The sequence below is a fragment of the Hordeum vulgare genome, chromosome 7H (assembly GCF_904849725.1).
Source record: "Hordeum vulgare subsp. vulgare chromosome 7H, MorexV3_pseudomolecules_assembly, whole genome shotgun sequence".
Lineage (NCBI taxonomy): Eukaryota > Viridiplantae > Streptophyta > Magnoliopsida > Poales > Poaceae > Hordeum > Hordeum vulgare.
The window spans coordinates 171,727,926-171,742,737 of record NC_058524.1 but is presented as its reverse complement, the minus strand read 5'-3'; positions in this window follow the sequence as shown (position 1 = coordinate 171,742,737).

Genomic DNA, 14,812 nt, shown 5'->3' with positions numbered 1-14,812 from the left:
TTTCTCGAAAGCATAAAGGGTTTATTGAAAGGAGCTTTGCAAAGGAAAACCTGGATTCAGCTACTTGAACATTGAGCACCAAGATCTATGGAGATAGATCAAAGATGCTTGATAAAACTTTCAATGAATACATACCTTGACAAGATTTTTTAAGGAGTTCAAAATGGATCAGTAAAAGAAGGAGTTCTTGACTGTGTTGTAAGGTATGATTTTGAGTAAGACTCAAAATCCCAACCACGGCAGAAGAAAGACAAAGGACGAAGGTCGTTCCCTATGCCTTAGTCGTAGGCTCTATAGCATGTTATACGTCTCAAATGTATCTATAATTTTTGATGGTTTCACGCTGTTATCTTGTCTTCTTTGGTTGTTTTATGTACCTTTTTATATCTTTTTGGGACTAACTTATTAATTCAGTGCCAAGTGCCAGTTCCTGTTTTTTCCGTGTTTTTGCCTCTTTTCAGATCTGATTTTGGAACGGAGTCCAAACGGAAGAAAAACCATGAAATGATTTTTTCCCAAACGGAAGAAGACCAGGGGGCTTTTGGGCCAAGCCAGGTGGGCTCCAGGGAGCCCACAAGCCCCCACTCCGCTACCAGGGCAGGCGGCAGTGGGCAGGCTTGTGGCCTCCCTAGCCGCCCCCTCACCTAGGACTTTTGCCTATAAATTCCCAAATATTCCGCAAAAAATCATGGGAGCCTCGAAAATACTTTTCCGTCGCCGCAAGTTTTCGTTTCCGCGAGATCTCATCTGGAGACCCTTCCCGGCGCCCTGCCGGAAGGGACTTTGGAGTTGGAGGGCTTCTTCATCATCATCATCGCCCCTCCAATGACTCGTGAGTAGTTCACTTCAGACCTACGGGTCCGTAGTTAGTAGCTAGATGGCTTCTTCTCTCTCTTGGATCTTCAATACAAAGTTCTCCATGATCTTCATGGAGATCTATCCGATGTAATCTTCTTTGGCAGTGTGTTTGTCGAGATCCGATGAATTGTGGATTTGTGATCAGATTATCTATGATATATATTTGAGTCTTTGCTGATTTCTTATATGCATGATTTGATATCCTTGTAAGTCTCTCCGAGTCTTGGGTTTTGTTTGGCCAACTAGATCTATGATTCTTGCAATGGGAGAAGTGCTTGGTTTTGGGTTCTACCATGTGGTGACCTTTCCCAGAGACAGTAGGGGCAGCAAGGCACACATCAAGTAGTTGCCATCAAGGGTAAAAAGATAGGGGTTTTATCATTGGTTTGAGATTATCCCTCTACATCATGTCATCTTGCTTAAGGCGTTACTCTGTTCTTATGGACTTAATACACTAGATGCATGCTGGATAGCGGTCGACGTGTGGAGTAATAGTAGTAGATGCAGAAAGTATCGGTTTACTTGTTTCGGACGTGATGCCTATATATCTAATCATTGCATAGATATGGTCACGACTTTGCGCGGTTCTATCAATTGCTCGACAGTAATTTGTTCACCCATCGTCTACTTGCTTTCATGAGAGAAGCCACTAGTAAACACTACGACCCCCGGGTCTATTCACATACATCGTTTATGCCTCCACTTTTACTTTGCTTTGTTACTTTGTTGCTTTCAGTTCTCACTTGGCAAACAATCTATAAGGGATTGACAACCACTTCATAGCGCTGGGAGCTAGTTTTTGTGTTTGTGCAGGATCTTGAGATACTCCTCCACTGGATTGATACCTTGGTTCTCAAACTGAGGGAAGTACTTACCACCGCTATGCTACATCACCCTTTCCGCTTCGAGGGAACACCAACGCAAGGCTCCAAGGCCACGGGGGAAATCCTTTGCATACTTGCCTAGGAAGTCCCTTAAGGCTTAGTCGCAGCTGAAGGATTCCTGGTGTCGTTAACATACCTATTTCTGGCGCCGTTGGAAGGTCTTTTGTTGCAGTAGCAGAAGTATTTCTGGCGCCATTGCCGGGGATACACAGCAAACATCAAAAGTATTTCTGGCGCTGTTGCCGGGGATACACAGCAAACATCAGAAGTATTTCTGACACAGTTGCCGGGGATACACAGCAAACATCATAAGTATTTCTAGCGCCGTTGCCGAGGAGGAGAAATCAAGATCTATCCAAGTAGGTCTCACAAACTCTTCTCTTGCATTTACTTTTGTTGCCAGTTGCCTCTCGTTTTCCTCTCCCCCACTTCACATTTGCCGTTTTCATTTGCCTTTCTCCTTCGCCGTTTTCTTTTGCCTTTGTCGTTTTCCTTTGTCGGTTCTCTTGCTTGCTTGTGTGCTTGTTTGTTTGTTGAATTCATCATGTCTGAAAACACCAAACTTTGCGACTTCTCGAGCACTAATAATAATGATTTTATAAGTACTCCGGTTGCTCCCGCCACTAGTGCGGAATCGTATGAAATCAATGCAGCTTTGCTGAATCTTGTTATGAAAGAGCAATTCTCTGGCCTTCCTAGGGAAGATGTCGCATCCCATATCAATACCTTCATTGAGCTTTGTGATATGCAAAAGAAAAGAGATGTGGATAATGACGTGATTAAGTTGAAACTTTTTCCTTTCTCGTTGCGAGATCGCGCAAAAACTTGGTTTTCTTATTTGCCTAAAAATAGTATCGATTCTTGGGATAAGTGCAAAGATCCTTACATATCCAAGTATTTTCTGCCGGCTAAGATCATCTCCTTACGTAACGATATCATGAATTTCAAGCAACTTGATCATGAACACGTTGCACAATCTTGGGAGAGGATGACGCTTATGATTAGAAATTGTCCCGCTCATGGCTTGAGTTTGTGGATAATTATACAAATCTTTTACGCTGGCTTGAATTTCGCTTCTCGCAATATCTTGGACTCCGCCTCAGGTGGAACGTTCATGGAAATCACGTTAGGAGACGCTACAAAACTCCTAGACAATATCATTACCAACTACTCTCAGTGGCACACTGAAAGGTCGCCTGCTAGCAAAAAGGTGCATGCTATAGAAGAGATTAACTCGCTTAGTGCTAAGTTGGACGAGTTGCTAAATTTGGTTGCTAGTAGAAATGCTACCATAGATCCTAATGGCATGCCACTATCTTCTTTGACTGAGAGTAGCAACGCTAGTATGGACGTGAATTTTATTGGTAGGAACAATTTTGGCAACAACAATGCTTTTAGAGGAAACTATGTTCCTAGGCCTTTTCCTAGTAACTCCTCTAACAATTATGGCAATTCCTACGACAACACTTATGGAAATCACAACAAATTACCCTCTGATCTAGATAGTAATATCAAAGAGTTCATCAACTCTCAAAATATTTTCAATGCGTCCATAGAGGAAAAACTACTCAAGATTGACGATTTGGCTAAGAGCGTTGATAGGATGTCTTGTGATATTGATGCTTTGAAAGTTAGATGCGCTCCTCTCGAGGTCAACTTGGATGAAACTTTGAAAGCTATGCATATCTCCATGAATGAGAGCAAAGAAAGAACCACCGAAATTCGCGCTAGACATGAATGGTTTAAAAGGGTGCGTTCTAGTGATGCAAATCACGAAGATCTTAAAGTGCTTGGTGTGTCTCCTCTTGAATCTTTGTTTTCGCGTGTCAAACCTACTTATGGAGGGCCTGGATATGAATCCACTTTGGTTGAAAAACGCCCCAATGATTCAGAGTCCACCTATCTTGATGATAAAGGTGTGGAGAGTGGAGTAGAAGAAGTCAAAATTTTGGGTAGTAATAAAACTCCCACTTTGGATTTCAAGGAATTCAATTATGATAATTGCTCCTTGTTTGAATGCATTTCTTTGATGCAATCCATTGCAAACTCTCCACATGCTTATAGCCAAAGTAAAGCCTTTACCGCGCATATCGTAGATGCTATGATGAAATCTCTTGAAGAGAAGCTCGAACTAGAAGTCTCTATACCTAGAAAACTTCATGATGAGTGGGAACCTACTATCAAAATCAAGATCAAAAACTATGAGTGCAATACTTTGTGTGATTTGGGTGCTAGTGTTTCCGCGATTCCAAAGTCTTTATGTGATATTCTTGGTTTTCATGAGATTGAAGAGTGTTCTCTTAATTTTCATCTTGCGGATTCTACTGTCAAGAAACCCATGGGGAGGATCGATGATGTTATTATTGTTGCAAATAAGAACTATGTACCCATGGATTTCATTGTACTTGACATAGATTGCAATCCTTCATGTCCCATTATTCTTGGTAGACCTTTCCTAAGGACTATTGGTGCTATCATCGATATGAAGGAAGCGAATATTAGATTTCAATTTCCTTCAAATAAGGGCATGGAGCACTTTCCTAGAAAGAAAATAAGATTGCCTTATGAATCTATGATGAGGGCTACCTATGGTTTGAGCACCAAAGATGACTATACGCGATTCCATCACTTTCGCCTAGCTAAGGGCGTTAAACAAAAGTGCTTGTTGGGAGGCAACCCAACGAATCTATCCTTTTCTTTCTGTTTTGTGTTTTCCACACTTTCATAATTCTGTTACGATTGTGTTTTTTGTGTTTCTTTTTGCGTTTGTGCTAACCAAAACCGTTATGATTAGTCTTGGGGATGATCGTTTGGTCATGCTGGAAAAGACAGAAACTTTCTGCTCACGAAAAGAATTTTCGTTTTTTTATGTAAGAGCTTTTGAGTTGATTATTTTTGCTGCTGATTGCTATGAAAATTCTTCATACTGTCGTAATTTTTGAAGTACCAGAGGTATACAAAATATACAGATTGCTACAGACTGGTCTGCTATTAACAGATTCTATTTTTGTTGTGTTGGTTGCTTATTTTGATGAAACTATGGATAGTATCGGGGGGCATTAGCCATGGAAGATTGAAAGTACAGTAACCCAACATCAGCACAAGTAGAATTTAAGTTTGCTACAGTACCTAAGAAAGTGGTGGTTTGCTTTGTTGTACTAATGTTATCACGAGTTTCTGTTTAAGTTTCGTGTTGTGAAGTTTTCAAGTTTTGGGTGAAGTTCTTATGGACAAAGAGATAAAGAGTGGCAAGAGCTCAAGCTTGGGGATGCCCAAGGTACCCCAAGAGATTCAAGGATGCCGTAAAAGCCTAAACTTGGGGATGCCCCGGGAAGGCATCCCCTCTCTCGTCTTCAATCCATCGGTAACGTTACTTGGGGCTATATTTTTTTCACCACATGTTATGTGTTTTTGCTTGGAGCGTCTTGTATCGTAGGAGTCTCTTATTTTTGTTGTGTCACAATCATCCTTGCTGCACACCTAGAGAGAGAGACATGCACACACCGTGATTTTGTCGAGCTTCACTTATATCTTTTGGTAGACAATTCAGCTCACATGTGCTTCACTTATATCTGTTGAGCTAGATACTTTTGCTCTATGTGCTTCACTTATATATTTTAGAGCACAGCAGTGCGTGGCTTGGTAGTTGATCTATGCTTTGAAAGTAGTCTCAAAAGGGGTAGTTATCCAAACGGATACGAAAACTTCCACCTTCATGTGCATTGAATAGTTAGAGAACTTTGATTCATCTCAATTAGTTTTGAGTTGTCGCTATGGTAATATTGAAGTTATGCTAGTAAGGTGTTGTGGATCTAGAAATACTTGTGTTGAAGTTAATGATTCCCGTAGCATAAACGTATGGTGAACCGTGATCGCGGAATCTCTGGCATTAACTAGACGAATGCTTATAACAACTAACCTTCTCCTGCAACGGCACCACAAGAATGCTGATAGCACTCCCCGGTAATGAAACTGGAAGAATATTGTTGATGGCCCACCAGCGCGTGGGTTCGCAGCAGTTTTCGAGCGTAGAGCATTCGACCCAATTTGTAGATCGCCTAAGGAGGTGAGAGGATACTGTCGAGTATTAGCAGCTGAATTTGTCGGATTCAACCACACCAGAAAGATTAGTATCTGCAAGAACAGTAGTAACAACAAAGTAATATGATAACAACGGTTTCAGAAACGATCTGTTGACGGCAGACTATTCCTAACGATTGTATCAATGGCGCCTTCGTTGCCGCGTCGACGGAAGTTGTCAATTCCCGTCAATGGTAGGTGAACAAACAGTGTAGCAGGTAGCAGCAGTGTAACGAGAAATCGCAGTGCCAAAGAACAGCAGTAGTGACAGAAGTAGCAAGTAGCAACAGTAGCAAGCGACACTAGTAGCAACAGTAGTAGCAGCAGGAGCAGAGCAAAACAAGTAATAGCGGTAGCAACAGTAGTAGCAGCAGGAGAGCAAGACGAGTAACAGCAGTAGCAAAAGTAGTAGCAGCAGCAGAGCAAGACAAGTAACAACAGTAGCAACAGTAGTAGCAGCAGCAGAGCAAGACAAGTAACAGCAGTAGTAGGACAAACTCGTAGGCAATGGGTCGGTGATTTGTTTGGATAATATTCATCATGCAACAGCTATAACACGGAGAGATAAGTGGCTAGCTCCCGTTCGTCAATGTGATGTAGGCATGCGTTCCGTGTGTTGTCATACGTGCTTAGGGAAAAGAACTTGCATGACATCTATTGTCCATCCCTCCCGTGGCAGCAGGGTCCAAAAGGAAACTACGGGATATTAAGGTTCTCCTTTTAATAAAGAACCGGACCAACGCATTAGCACTTGGTGAACACATGAACTCCTCAAACTATGGTCATCACCGGGAGTGGTTCCGGTTATTGTCACTCCGGGTTGCCGGATCATAACACATAGTAGGTAACTACAACTTGCAAGATCGGATCTAAAACACACATATATTGGTGACAATATAATAATTTAATATCTGAAATCATGGCACTCGGGCCCTGGTGACAAGCATTAAGCATGGCAAAGTAGTTGCAACATCAATCTCAGAACATAATGGATACTAGGGTTCAATCCCCATCAAAACTAACATGATTACATGATAGATATCATCCTACTCATCACCGCCCAGCAAGCCTACGAATAGATTACTCACGAATGACGAAGAGCTTCATGGAATTGGAGAGTGAAGAAGGTTGATGATGACGATGGCGGCGATTTCCCCTATCCGGAGCCCAAGACGGACTCCAGATCTTCCCTCCAGATGAAGAACAGGAGGTGACGACGCCTCAGTATCAAAAACGCGACGAAAACTTCTCTTTTTTATTTTTTCTGGGATGAAAGGCAACTTATAGAGCTGGAGTTGGGGACGGCAGGTGCCTGTGGGCCCCACAAGCCTGCCCATCGCCACCAGGGGGTGGTGGCGGAGCAGGGGCTTGTGGCCCACTGGCCCACCCCCTGAGGTCCAACTTGGCACAGATATTTTTGATATTTTCCAAAACTGCTCCCTGTAAATTTTCAGGACGTTTGGAGAACTTTGATTTCTGCACAAAAATAACACCAAGGCAATTCTGCTGAAAACAGCGTCAGTCCAGGTTAGTTCCATTCAAATCATGCAAATTATAGTCCAAAACAAGGGCAAAAGAGTTTGGAAAAGTAGATACGTTGGAGACGTATCAACTCCCCCAAGCTTCAAACCTTGCTTGTCCTCAAGCAACTCAATTGACAAACTGAGAGAGAAAGAAAAACTTTGACAAACTCTGTTTTATCTTGTTGTTGCAACTATGTCTAACTCATAACCAGAATTTCAGCAAGATCACAAGTTAACCACATAAGCAAATGACACAAAGGTTTCACGGTACACTAATATCAATGGCATAATCAGCTAACGAGCAAATAATAATGAGTTTCAAATACCAACACTTCAATCAAAACAAGCATGAAGCAATATGAATAGGTGGTATCTCGCTAGCTCTTTCTGAGACCGTAAAACATAAATGCGGAGCACTTTCAAAGATCAAGGGCTGACTAATCATTGTAATTCATAGCAACGAAGATCCAGTCATAGTCATACTCAATATCAATCAAAAGCAAAGCATAAAAATGACAGAGGTGCTCTCTAATTGGTGCTTATATAAGAAGAGGATGACTCGACAGGAAAATAAATAGACAGGCCCTTCGCAGAGGGAAGCATTGATTTGCACAGGTGCCACAGCTCAAGCTTTGAAAACAGAGATAATAATTTTGGGTGGCATGCTTTCATTGTCAACGCAATGACCAAGAGTTCTCAATATCTTCCATGCTACTCATGCTATAGGCGGTTCCCATACAGAAAAGTAAAGTTTTAACTCCCCCACCACCAATCAATCACACTCCATGGCTAGCTGAATCCTCGGGTACCATCCATACTAACATCAATCCAGGGGGGTGTTGTTTTACAGTTATGTTTTCGATTTAAGCATGGAACTGGGCATCCCAAATACCGGCCCCTTTCTCGTGAATGACTGTGAATAAACACATGTCGAGGATAAAACTCCTAGCATGGAAGATACCAATAGCCCTCTGTCACCACATGAGCGGTTCGGGCATGCAAAACAGATTATTTCTTGAAGGTTTAGAGAATGGCACATGCAAATTTACTTGGAATGGCAGGTAGATACCGCAAATAGGTAGGTATGGTGGACTCTCATGGAAAAAAAATTGGGTTTATGGAAGTGGATGCACAAGCAGTATTCCCGCTTAGTACAAGTGAAGGCTAGCAAAAGACTGGGAAGCGACCAACTAGAGAGCGACAATGGTCATCAAGATGCAATGAGTTTGACTAACATTGAATGCAAGCATGAACAGGATATAAATCACCATGAACACGAACATCATAGAGGCTATGTAGATTTTGTTTCAACTACATGCATGAACATGCGCCAAGTCTAGCCACTTGAAACATTCAAAGGAGAATACCATCCTATCATACTACATCACAGTCATCTCAAAATCTATGTTGGCAATCAAGACAAACCATTATAAACTCTCAGCTAAATAAGCATGGCATCAGAAACTATGATCTCTAAGTTGTCATTGCAAACATGGTTCTCTCACAACAAAGCTAAATCTGGGTCGACAAGCTAGTCATATTTACAAAAACAAAATAGATAGAGTTCATACCAGCTTTTCAGTCTCAGTCACTTCATCATATATCATCATTGTTGCCTTTCATTTGCACGATCGAATGATGAAAACGATAATAAGCGCATTGGACTAAGCTGAATCTCCAGGCAAACACAAAGGAGAAGACAAAATAATATGGCTCTTTGAAAGCTAAACAGGTAAGCATGCAAGAACCAATAAACATTGTAACCAATATCTTCTACCTTGACACAAAGAAAAAGAAAACTATTTACACGGGAAAGCTCCCAACAAGCAAAAGAAGAAAGAAAAATCTTTTTGGGTTTTCTCAAAAGGACACAAAACAAGAAAACAAGAAACCGAAAAGAAACTAGCATGGATAATACAGTGGCAAAGTGTAAACACCGGCTAACAGAGTGAAATCATAAGCATGAATGTAAAGTCGGTGAGCACACGTACTCCCCCAAGTTTAGGCTTTTGGACTAGCTTGGTCTACTCCCATGGTGTGAAATAACCAGCTCTAGGATACTCCGGAGCAGACTGCGGATGCCAGTGCTGTGTGAGCTCCTCTGGCTCCCACTGATAAACTGGCGTCTGGTACTCGACTGGCGGCTCGGGCGCGGGCGCCTGTGGTTGGTCCAAGCCCCAATATGCGTAGATGTCCACGGGCATAATAGTGTACCTACGTGCATGAAGATCGAACAAAGAGGGAGCAGGCAAAGTAATATTCTCTCGAGTACCCTGACTAAATACCAGGTTATAAATCATCCGTCTACTAGCATCTCTATCCAGAAAATCATGGCGAACCAGGCTGTCATAATCCAGATATCTCTCAGGGAGAAGCATCTCTCCTTCCTCTCCCAGTCTAATGGGTATCTCAAAGTGTCTGTCAAGACGGGTAGGGTAGTTACCTCCATAGAAAACACCTTTAGAACGGTTTATGTTCAACCGTTGAGCTACTATAGCGCGCAAGCTATAAGTCTTATCGTTACAAAGGCCTTCGCGCAGAACCGCAAGGTCTGGAGAACTAAGTGATCCAGCCTCCCCACGGCCAATCAAACATTTTCCCACAAATAGTGAGAAGTACCGAAGCACAGGAAAATGTATGCTAGCAATTCTAGCGCGAGACACTCCTCTCTCCTCTCCAACAGCAATAGAACCAATGAAATCCTCCAACTCCCGTGGACGAGGGTCATGGATATCCCCAACATAAGGTAATTTGCATACATTGCAAAAGTCCTGCAGCGTCATGCACTGGGGGACATCGTAAATCATGAACTCAACCATGGGAGGATTCTTCCTCGGATAAAAGTTGAAGCTTTGAATGAAAATATTGGTGAGGAGGAGATATTGCGGGCACTTATCTTCAACGAACGCAGTAAGACCTGCGTTCTCCACCAAGTAATAAAAGTCTTCATAAAGTCCGGTGGCGCGCAAAAATTCATCACTTGGCCACTCGCATGCTCGAACTTCTGTGACTCGAGGGACTACGTACTTGGGGTGGTTCTTCTCATCCTCCTTGTGGTTACGGCTTGAAGAGCCTCTCAAGAACCTCCTCATCTTTTCCTTTTTCTAGCTCTGAAAAATTCTGAAATTTTTAGAGACTTCGAAAGAAAAGTGAATAAGGATTATCCCAACTTGTAGCAACTACTCCTACTAGTGCCTAGAGACCGTATCACGCGCTAAAACTACTTGGGACCAGCTAAAATCAACATTTCTAGCTCAAGAACAGGGTCACCAAGGTAGCAAGCATTTGCGAAGGATAAAGCACTAGAGCAAAAACTAATTGGACCAATGGAGGGTCACTTACCAAGGAGCAATTTCCCCAAAACAGTTCGGAGAATGGTGCTTTGAGCAAGGAGATCGAAAATCACAGCCAAATGAGCAAGAACACGGGTTTGAGCTGCGAAACAATTTTTTCTGGAGGTGGAAGAAGAGGCTGGGAGCTGGAATGAGTGGAGGGGGTGCCTGTGGGCCCCACAAGCTTGCACCCCACCACTAGGGGGTAGGTGGTGGTGGGGGGCTTGTGGCCCACTGGTCAGGCCCCCAGGCCAGCTCATAGGCCGAGAAATTTTCAAAAATTCCAGAAAAATCATACTAAATTTTCAGGACCATCGGAGAACTTCTATTTTCGAGGTATTTTTCTCCGGGACGTTAAAACAGAAAACAGGACAAGCTAAACTAATTCCAACATTTTTCTTCTAAGCAACAGAAAAGGAAAACTCAAAACAGAGGTATGTGACTCCGTGATTCATCCGTTTCATGGTCATCGAAAGAAATCCGTCAGTGGGGTTGATCAAATCATTATGACAAAACCTTCTCGAATCGCAAGATAGAATGGAGAATTTTCGAATAGCCACTAAGTCACCTCAATGGGGATATGTATCTCCCCAACAAGCAAATCATACTTCATCTTGACACGAGGAATAGGGCATTCAAAGCTCCCAATGAGAATCGATGAAGTCTTTTCGATAGCATTGATGCAATGTACTGGATATCGTTTCTTCGGAAAGTGCACTATGTGCTCATTACCATTGACATGAGAAGTGACATTGCCTTTGTTGCAATCTATAACAGCCCCTGCAGTGTTTAAAAAGGGTCTTCCGAGGATGATAGCCATGGCATCGTCCTCGGGAATATCCAAGATAACAAAGTCTGTTAAGATAGTGGTATTAGCAACAACAACAGACACATCCTCGCAAACGCCGATAGGGAAAGCAGTTGATTTGTCAACCATTTGCAGAGAAATTTTAGTAGGTGTCAACTTATCCAACTCAAGTCTACGATAAAGAGAGAGCGGCATAACACTAACACTGGCTCCAAGGTCACATAAGGCAGTTCTTACGTAGTTTCCTTTAATGGAGCAAGGTATAGTGGGCACTCCGAGATCACCAAGTTTCTTAGGAGTTCCACCTTTGAAAGTGTAATTGGCAAGCATGGTGGAGATATCAAGATCTGGTATCTTCCGTTTATTAGTCACGATATCTTTCATGTACTTGGCATACGGAGACATCTTGAGCATATCAGTTAACCGCATCTGCAAAAAGATGGGTCTAATCATCTCAACGAAGCGCTCAAAATCCTCATCATCCTTTTTCTTGGATGGCTTAGGAGGAAAGGGCATAGGTCTCTCAACCCATGGCTCTCTTTCTTTACCATGCTTCCTAGCAGTGAAGTCATTCTTGTCGTACTTCTTAGGTTGTGGGTTATCAGGATTAACCGTAGGTTCAATCTCCACATCCTCATCATGGCTAGGTTGAGCATTATTATGAACATCACTGTCCATATTGTCACTAGGTTCATGTTCATCACCAGATTATGTTTCCGCATCAGACGCAGATATATCATTAGGTTCTTCGGGTGTGACAGTATTTGGCGAACTGGCATGCAGGTTTCTATCATCCTTCTTCTTCTCCTTAGCATGACTTGTCGTATCAGCATTGATTCCTTGAGAATCTTGATCAATTCTCTTAGGATGACCTTCAGGATACAAAGGTTCCTGAGTCATTTTGCCTCCTCTAGTAATGACTTTGACAGAGTTGTCATTTAGTTCATTGAGCAGGTCATTCTGAGCTTTAAGTACTTGTTCTACCTGAGTAATAATCATAGAGGCATGTTTACTCAGAAGCTTCACAGCATTGACATTTCTGTCTACACAAGCACTTAAATGGCTAAGCATACGAGCACTTTGTTCCAAATGTCTGCTAACATAATCATTGAAACTCTGTTGTTTGGCAACAAAGTTGTCAAATTCATCAAAGCATAGGCTAGCAGGTTTATCAAAAGGAATATCACTCTCAAAGCATAGGCTAGCACTTAAATGGCTACGCAGAGAATTCACTTCTACTACTTGTACCGGGTTATCGAGACCATGGATCTCTTCGATAGGTGGTAGATTTTTGACATCTTCAGCTCTAATGCCTTTATCTTGCATAGATTTCTTGGCTTCTTGCATATCTTTGGGACTGAGGAATAGAATACCTCTTCTCTTAGGAGTTGGCTTAGGAGGTGGTTCGGGAATAGTCCAAGCATTATCATTGATCAAGAGGTTATTCAGTAGGGTCTCAACTTGTTCTAGAGTTCGTTCCCTAAAAACACAACTGGCACAACTATCTAGGTAGTCTCTAGAGGCATCGGTAAGTCCGTTATAGAGGATATCAAGTATCTCGTTCTTCTTAAGAGGGTGATCAGGCAAAGCATTCTGTAGCTGGACGAGCCTCCCCCAAGCTTGTGGAAGACTCTCTTCTTGGAGTTGAGCAAAGTTGTATATTTCCTGCAAGGCAGCTTGCTTCTTATGGGCAGGGAAATATTTCTCACAGAAGTAATAGACCATCTCCTGGGGACTACGCACACATCCAGGAGCAAGAGAGGTGAACCAGGCTTTAGCATCATCCTTTAGAGAGAAAGGAAACAGCTTAAGGATATAGTAGTGGCGGATCTTCTCCTCATTAGTGAAAAGGTTGGCTATTTCGGATAGTTTGGCAAGATGGGCTATGACCGTCTGAGACTCATAACCGTGAAAAGGATCAGATTCGACTAGAGAGATTATCTCAGGGTCGACAGAGAATTCATAATCCTTATCGGTGACAAAGATAGGCGAAGTGGCAAACTTCGGGTCATTTTTCATCCTAGCTTCACGAGATTTTTCCTTCCACTTGAGAATTAATTTCTCAGTGGCATAGGCATCCTTACATGCAAGAAAATCCTCAGCTATCTCTCCCTCCATAATGTAACCCTCAGGTATATCAGGCAATTCATATCTAGGAGAGCTAGATCTAACAGGAGCAAAAGCAGGTTCTATCTCAATAGTATCGGCAGTATCAGAAGAATCATGAGCATTGGCAGTAACTCTAGCAATATGAGCATCAAGGAACACTCCTAGTGGAACATCAGGCAAAGGAGTATCTCTAGCAGTATCAAGCATAGCATCATCAGGCAAAATAGCATCTCTAGCATCATCAGGCAAAGCAATATCAAGCATAGCATCTCTAGCAGTATCAGGCATGGTATCATCAAGCATAGTATCAAGCATAGCATCATCAGGCATAGTATCAGGCATAGTATCTCTAGCAGTAGTATCACAAGCATCATCAAGCACAGGCGACATATCAAGATTTCTAGCAGGAGGTGATGTCGCAAACTTACTCATAACTGAAGGTGAATCAAGTGCAGAGCTAGATGGCAATTCCTTACCTCCCATCGTAGTTGAGGGCAAGACTTTGGTCTTCGGATCCTTTAGATTCTTCATAGTGATCAGCAGATATAAATCCCAAGTGACTCAGAGAATATAGCAATACCTCCCCGGCAACGGCGCCAGAAAAATGTTGATCGCGCAATCTCTGGCGTTAACTAGACGAATGCTTATAACAACTAATCTTCTCCTGCAACGGCACCAGAAGGATGCTGATAGCACTCCCCGGTAATGAAACTGGAAGAATGTTGTTGATGGCCCACCAGCGCGTGGGTTCGCAGCAGTTTTTGAGGGTAGAGTATTTGACCCAATTTGTAGATCGCCTAAGGAGGTGAGAGGATACTCTCGAGTATTAGCAGCTGAATTTGTCGGATTCAACCACACCTGAAAGATTAGTATCTGCAAGCACAGTAGTAACAGCAAAGTAATATGATAACAACGGTGTCAGAAACGATCTGTTGACGGCAGACTATTCCTAACGATTGTATCAATGGCGCCTTCATTGCCGCGTCGACGGAAGTTGTCAACTCCCGTCAACGGTAGGTGAACCAACAGTGTAGCAGGTAGCAGCAGTGTAACGAGCAATAGCAGTGGCAAGGAACAGAAGTAGTGACAGCAGTAGCAAGTAGCAACAGTAGCAAGCGACAGTAGTAGCAACAGTAGTAGCAGCAGCAGCAAAGCAAAACAAGTAACAGCAGTAGCAACAGTAGTAGCAGAAGCAGAGCAAGACGAGTAACAGCAGTA